Here is an 8,569-nt window from a genome sequence, read left to right as displayed (position 1 = left end):
TATTGCAGGTCTTACATATAAATAAATGAGAACATAAATCAAAATTGTAAGCATTGGTGGAATAAAAGAAATCACATTGTTTAAAAGTTCCAGCAAATTGTGATCAACAAACCCATAACGTATATCAATCTTGGAAATTGATGGGTTTTCAAAAGGATGTTTTAAAGTATTTAATATGTTAAATTGCGTTAGACGGTCACCAAATTCCATGGTGAATGTGCCAACATGAAACTCAATCTTAGTTCAACTTGTCTTCAAGAAAAGGTCCGCCCAAGATGATGGTCTCCATTGTGTGAATGATCTCTTTTCATGTCCAATATGTACAAATTTGTAGAAAAATTAGGTCATCAACTCTCACCCGCATGTCTTTTATAAGTTTTATTGAATGGACTATGCTTCTATTGGCTAACTGAATTTCAACACATATAGTTTTTGTTCTTGCAGGTTGACCTGGTCGCCAGTTGACCCTGGGAACGAGTTGTGACTTCGTCTACCTCTGCTAGAATTTGCTCTTTCCCTGGGGTGTTGGAACGTGGCTCCGTTTGAAACTAAGGGGGTCCTACCTGTTGATTGCACTCCGACGATCAAGTCAGTATTGGGCTAAGAAACAATTAGTAAGTAAGCAAATAGTTTTTGTCTTAGAAACGGTGTACCTTTACCAGGGATTTCAAGTCCCTTTTATAGACTACTCTTAGGTTACTCCTTGTAACTACCATTCTCTCACAAGAACCTTATCTCGAGTGAAAGTAGGTTTGATAGGCAGAGAGTCTGTTACAACACAATATTAGTGCAACAACCTCCCAAAATCTCCCTCCTTGGAGTGCATAATCTTAACAACATGGCTGCCAGGGTACCAACTCATGTACCAGCATCATGTGGCCCATCTGTCACTGTAGGCACTCTAGCCTTTACGTATCATGTATGTAGCTTACCCCTGAAAACCCTAGCGCTCTTGGACCTAGGCGTCTTTAGGGGATATTTACTTGTGCTAGACCCAAATGTACTATACACACCACATGCACTTTCTCGCCGATTAGGCCTTACATATATACGTGTTTCAACACACGCATTTTTGTGGCCCACTTATGTGGCCCATTAACTCGACCAGACCACCGAGTAGATCTGCTTCACACAGGTGCCGATGTTCGATCACCTGAGCACCGAGCCCAGCGCTCTAGTCCAGTACACAAGCCCCCCAGGCTCGAGCTGAAACTTGTTTCTGTGCAGAGGCTAATTGGTAGCCCATACTTAAGTAATGTGATCTTCATGATTAATCAATGGTAAACTTATGCTTCGGGGTACCTGAGCTCAGAGCCTCTCTGGTCAACAGGTCCTGTTGTACGAATTACTATGGTTCGTGCCAATACAATGGCAAGCGGCGACCAATGTTACCTGAGCTCTCTGAGCAAGAGGTATTCCCGCCTGAATCGTTATGAACCTTACTGCTGCCTAAAGGGAGATTTCACTGTGGCTCGCTATGAACCTTACTTCTCCACTCTTGGAATCTTACCAAGGGGAGATTTTACTGTGGTTCGCTATGAACCTTACTGATCCCACTCTTGGAATCTTACCAAGGGGAGATTTTACTATGGTTCGCTATGAACCTTACTGCTCCCACTCTTGGAATCTTACCAAGGGGAGATTTTACTGAGGTTTGCTATGAACCTTACTATTCCCACTCTTGGAATCTTACCAAGGGGATATTTCACTGAGGTTCGCTATGAACCTTACTGTTCCCACTCTTGGAATCTTACCAAGAGGATATTTTACTGAAGTTCGCTATGAACCTTACTGTTCCCACTCTTGAAATCTTACCAAGGGGATATTTTACTGAGGTTCACTATGAACCCTACTGCTCCCACTCTTGGAATCTTACCAAGGGGAGATTTCGCTCCCACTCTTGGAATCTTACAAAGGAGAGGCTCACTATGAACCCTACTGTTCCCACTCTTGGAATCTTACTAAGGGGAGATTCGCTATGAATCCTACTGTTCCCACTCTTGGAATCTTACCAAGGGGGGGTTTTACTGAGGTTCGCTATGAACCTTACTATTCCTATTCTTGGAATCTTACCAAGGGGAGGTTCGCTATGAACCCTACTGTTCCCACTCTTGCAATCTTACCAAGGAGAGGTTCGCTTTGAACCTTACTGTTCCCACTCTTGGAATCTTCCCAAGGGGATATTTTACTGTTATCACGATATACTGTAAGCATATTTTTCAAGTAACCTTTTATTGGGCGAACTCATTAAAAAACCTGAAATAGAACTTGAGGCTTGTTGCGTTCCCCGCTCGAGGAATGGCTCCATCGTCTTGAATTTCCAGCCGATAGGTTTCGTCACCCACTTCTATGAACCTGTATGGTATAAAAGTTTGGTGTTATACTGCCCTTTACTGTCGAGCTACGACAGGACATAATCATTTGTGATTCTCAACACATGAGTTCTGAAAAATTTGTAAGAGTTGATCTTTGTTGCATATTGTAGATCGTGAGCTAGTACACCAGGTAAGTTCCCAGGAAAGAGAGGTGGGTCACCAATGGACGCGCTTAAATACCAAGTCTTTCCTAGACATGTACTCTTACACTATTACGCTCTATATCCAGTAACAAGAATAACTTCTCTCATGTGAGGGATCATCATCATGATAACAATATCACAACAGATTTAAATGACAATTAATCATCCACGTCACTTCAGAATAACATGATAACAGATGAAATATCTCTTTATCTTTTATCTCCAAAATAATATCACAACAGATAAAATATCTCTTTATCTTTTATCTCCAGAATAATATCACCACAGATAAAATAACTCTTTATCTTTTATCTTCATAATATTATCACAACAAACAAAATACTCCTTTATATTTTATCTTCAAAATAATATCACAACAGATAAAATATAATATCACAATAGATACAATATCTCTTTATCTTTTATCTCCAGAATAATATCACAACAAACAAAATATTCCTTTATATTTTATCTTTAGAATAATATCACAACAAATAAAATATAATATCACAACAAATAAAATATAATATCACAACAGATATAATATATCTTTATCTTTTATCTCCAGAATAATATAACAACAGATAAAATATCTCTTTATCTATTATCTCCAGAATAATATCACAACAAATAAAATATCTCTTTACCTTTTATCAACAGAATAATATCCCAACAGATAAAATATCTCTTTATCTTTTATCTCGAGAATAATATCACAATAGATAAAATATCTTTTTATCTTTTATCTCCAGAATAATATCACCGTAGATAAAATATCTCTTTATCTTTGTTACCTTTTCTGGGCTGACCAACATCTGAGCAGAGCTCACGACTCACCTCTTGTGTCCAAACATCGAGATGACCTCCCCCAAACACTTGGGTCGAGCTGACGAGCTCTCCTGCATGGTACACATGCCCTCCGTCTTACCTACCACTAGGTAATCATTTACTCACGGAGCACCTATACTCAAGTGGTAGTACTGACACCGAACTAGATTGACTTACCTATGTTGTGCTTAAGCAAATCAACAAACAAATCAATCCCACAGAGCGCCTATGCTCGTACTTATGCCGAGCTAGGTCGACTTACCATGTGCCAATTCAAATAAATCAACAAAGCTAAATGCCTCATCTTTCAAGAACAAACTTATCACACATTGTTCAAAAAGAAAGCATTAGGAAAGAATATCTTAGCTGAAAATACAACTCGAGGTTTGCCACATTCCACGCTCGAGGAATGGCCTCAACCGGTCAGCCTTGGCTTCTTCGTTTACTGATTGGAGGACTCTCATGGTCTCCATGATTTGCTGCAAGGTGGGGTCCTCGATCCCTTTAGATCCCAGTGGACCTTGCCTTGTGTTCCTCATCACGTCAAAATACTCAAACACAATTGTGGATGGAATCAGGTTTTATCGGGCCCCATGGTGGGCGCCAAATGTTCTTGTCGGTTGACTTTGGGAAGGGATTGTGACTCTGTCTGCCTCTGCTGGATTTTGCTCTTTGTGACTCAAGGTTCTTTCTTCCCTTGGTGAAATTGGAAAGGGTTTTTAGCAATACTCCACTTGTTTTTCCAATTTTTTGCAGTTTTCACAGGTTTTAATAGAGGCATGCAAGCATGTTAGTTCAAGGCTTACCAAATCTGTTTTGGCCTTATGAAATTCTTCCTCAAGTGTTTTTACTTTAGGTGCAAGCACATTATTTATCTTTTGCAGCTTATTGCATATTACAGCTAGCCTATTTGCTTCATCATGTGTTTACTTGAAAGCAGCAAGCAATTGATCATAGTTATCTGAATCCACAGAAAAATCACTTACTGAATCAGAGATTGACTCCTCATCCTTCATCATGAAGCACAGATTGTTTTCCTCATCTTCAGTTGAAGAGCTACTGGTTGAAGATACTTCATTTTCCTCCCATGAAATGTAAGCTCTTCTTCCCTTGCTCCTTTCAACTCTCTTGCTGGCAGATTTGTCCTTTGCTTGATTGTCTAGACAATCCGTTTTGATGTGTCTTGTTTTGCCACATCCAAAGCAAGTATATTTAGAGGAATTTGAATCATTGGGTTTAGGATACCTTCTTTTTTGCTGGTTCCTATCTCTGCTTTTCTTCTTCAGGAATTTCCTGAATCTTTTTGTAAGAAGACTGATTGTTTCATCATCTTCAGCATCTTCTTTTTCCTCCTTGATCTCACTTTGTTCACTTGCTTTCAGTGCAAGACCTTTGGGTTTTCTCTCTGTTGTTTCCTGCTCTTTGAGTCTCTTGAGCTCTAGCTCATGCTCCATTAGCTTTCCAAAGAGTGCAGCAGTTCCTAGCTTTGACAGATCACGGCTTTCAGATATGGCAGTCACCTTTGGTTGCCAGCTTCTGTTGAGGCACTTCAATATCTTTATGTTGAGTTCCTCTCTGTCAAATTCTTTTCCCAAACCAGTAAGGATTCACAATATGAGTGAACCTTTTCTGCACATCAGCAATACTCTCCTCGGGTTGCATTTTAAACAATTCATATTCTTGGATGAGAGAATGTTTTCTTGACCTCTTCACATCTTCAGTACCCTCATGAGTGACTTCTAAGACTTCCCACATCTCCTTAGCTGACTTACATTGGGATATCCTGAAGAACTCATCCATTGTTAATGCAGAGGTTTTGATGTTCTTGGCCACAAGATCATGTTGAGCCTTCCTCCTTTCGGTCTCATTCCATTCAGATCTTGGCTTTACCACTTCTTCATCCTTGACAACCTGCATTGGCACATAGGATCCATGGACCACAGCTTCCCAAATTAATGCATCAATAGATTCCATGAAAATTCACATTCTAATTTTCCAAAATGCATAATTCATTCCATTAAACATAGGTGGTCAATTAACAACAGATCCCTCAGCAAAAAGCACTTTAAACTCAGACATTATTGCAAACAAACTTGATTAAAATACAAGTCCCAGCTCTGATACCAATTGTTGGGTTTAATAGTGCCAAAGTTCAAGAGGGGGGTGAATTGATCTTTTAGATGTTTCTCGCAGAATCAGTATTTATCACAGTGTACAGAAAATAAATCGATTTATTTGAAATTGAACAAATTTATTTTGGCACTGTTTGTGTTTGAAAAACGTTTATACAGTCAAGTTAATCACAAGATTATGTAGATCGATTTTCCAGATTCACACACACTGATATAATGAAGAAAAACAGTGAATCACAAAACAGCAAGCTTCAATTTTAAGCAAGTGATTAAGGTTCAATTGATAGCTTGACAATTACTTGAGTAACCTATTACAATCAACTTGTTCCAGTGGCTTTTAACAAATTATAGATGTTCTTCTCAAGATCAAACATTTTTCCAGAAATTAAGAATAGTATGAATCGAGCCCAGAAAGAACAGATTTATTATTGATTGAACAAATTTATTTCTTGGCAGTTTTAACAGATATACATAAATTTAAGTGCAGAGATTAAGGGAGAATGAACACAAGGCAATTATATTGGTTCACTCAACTGAGCTACATCCAGTCTTCACCTAAACCAAGGTGAAATTCACTAAATCACAATTCAAACAAACACAAATCCCACTGTTCTTGAACCCTACAAGAACTTAGGTACACTTGCTGAAAAACCCTATTTCAGCACACACCCACTTTTCAAGAAACCCTATCAAGAAGAGTGTACAACCAAACTTTTACAAGAAAAGAAATGTGAAACGACTACACCTGATTGAGGATGCAGAAATTTGTCTTTAACCAGTAGAACAGATTGCTAGAACAGTAGCAGCACCTCTCACCAAGCTTTTGGAACCAAACAAGAACAAGCACTTTGTGATTTTCGAAATCTTTTAAGAACAGATGCTAATTCCTTGTAAATCCTCAATTCTCTGATGCAAACTTCTTTTTACAATTGTATGATCGATTTTTTTAAACTCAGAAACAAGTTTTCATTTTATAGAAAACCAACTTATAACAGATTTTTGAAAAACAATTAAAGCTGTTGTAAAATGAATAGATTGAAAATAAAATGAACAAATTTATTTTCAAAAACAGTTAGAGAATTTGTTATGTGAGGAGACTTAGTCAGCCATTCTGGTGCAGGGACAAAACTGAAAACCATTTAAGATAGCCATGGCACCAGAGTCAAAAAGAATCTATTCATTTACAGATGAACAAATTTATTTTTCAAAACGAAAACAGAAAAAGCTTAACTATTTAAAACACAGTCGTTTTGAAAGGTAGAAGACTTAGTCAAAATACTTGATGCACAAAATCTAATTTTCACAAGACTTAGCCAAGGCATCAGTTTAAAAATGAATCTGTTTATTTAGAAAAAGAACAGATTTATTTTTATGCAGTAAACGTGGTTTTCGTAAAACATGTGAAAAACAGTTTAAGAAACCTTATGCTTGTTCTTATCACATGGCCAGTGGTTAGGAGGTGAGTTACTCAGCAAAAAGCCCACTCTTAAACAACCTCTAAACACTACCTAAGACATTCTTAAAGCAAAAGGAAATATACATGAATTGTACATAAAAGTCTTCATCAAACACATGTCTTGAAGGGGCAACAACCATCTTCAACAGTAATGTGGTCTAGCAACATGTTATTGATATGGATATGGATCGGTTGCTAATTTTGTGACGAGATTTTCTCCTAACTCATATTAGGATAGTTCCTCCAACCTGTGTTGTATTTGTTGGAGGAGAGATCATGATTGTACAACTGTTGTTGATTAGATGACCTACTATTAAAAGGAAATGCAATAGATGGTCTACCATTAATATATACTTGAGGGACTTAGTATTGCTCTCTTCGTCATCTTCATATAATGTGAGACAATAATTGATATAATGATTATTGGAAGTACAGGTCCCATATACTATTGCAACCATATGAGATATGGCTAATTGTTTTACAATAAATGATACATCATTTAACTTAGTTTCCATCTTTAAGTGATCAACACATGCAGTCCCCATCTTATGGACTCTTTTAATCACTATTACAAAGTTTTTTCTAGTGTTGAAATGCTTATTAATTGAAACCATATTCAATTAATTGTGTAATTGCAGCTGGAGTCTCATTCACCAAATCTCTTCCACTAGCAACATCTATCATTTGTCTGTCCATTGCTATTATAGCCCTTCATAAAAGTACTGAATGAGTAATTACTCATGAATATGGTGGTCTGGGAAACTTGCATAGATTCTATCTTTTGTAGTACTTATATAGACTATATTTGTCTAGTTGGATGATGCCACATATCTATTTTCTTACTGCAATCACTCTAGAGGCAGGGAAAAATTTCTCTAGAAATATTCGAATGGAAGGTAGTATAACAATGTTTTATTGCTTTTAGCAAAGAGAAAGGGAATGCCTTCAACTTAACTTGTTCTTTTAGGACTCTAGATGATTTCATGGTGGTACAGACGATATGAAATTCCTTACGATGCTTGTGTGAGTCATCTACAAGACCATGAAACTTAGGAAACAACTATATTAAACTAGATTTTATTTCACATTGCACATCCAAATCAGGATATTGAATACATAAGATTTGAATGACAACATCTAGTGCAACAAGTTCTCTCAAAGTTCTTTCTGCTATAATATCAGTTTCATAATCATTATCATTAGGAATAGGTGATGAAAAACAATTAGACACTTTATTGCTAGGCCATCTATCCACAAAAAGATTAAGCAAACTAAACATCTAGCTAGGTTTTGGTATGTATGTTCAATTTCTGAATCAAATGAATGTAATTCTCCATGATTTGTTTTAGTCATGCACCAAATAAACACACATATATATGAACATACCACAACCAATTAGACACTCCTAAAAAATGTAGATTAAACGCTCACAAAATATTTGTTATAATGTGATTAATGCATACATTAAAAAACTATCAAACTGAATGGAAAATAGTGTTAGATATACAAAAACAAAATAAAAACTACATATAATTAAGAAAATGTAGAAAAAATGAAATGAACAAGAAAACTGCTAACAAATTTCAAATTGGATTCCCCGACATGGACACCAAATTTGATCGTAGTTTTTTTACA

Source organism: Phaseolus vulgaris, chromosome 8, assembly GCF_000499845.2.
Source record: "Phaseolus vulgaris cultivar G19833 chromosome 8, P. vulgaris v2.0, whole genome shotgun sequence".
NCBI classification, from domain to species: Eukaryota; Viridiplantae; Streptophyta; class Magnoliopsida; order Fabales; family Fabaceae; genus Phaseolus; species Phaseolus vulgaris.
The sequence above is the reverse complement of the archived record's forward strand: the minus strand, read 5'-3'. Positions refer to the sequence as shown.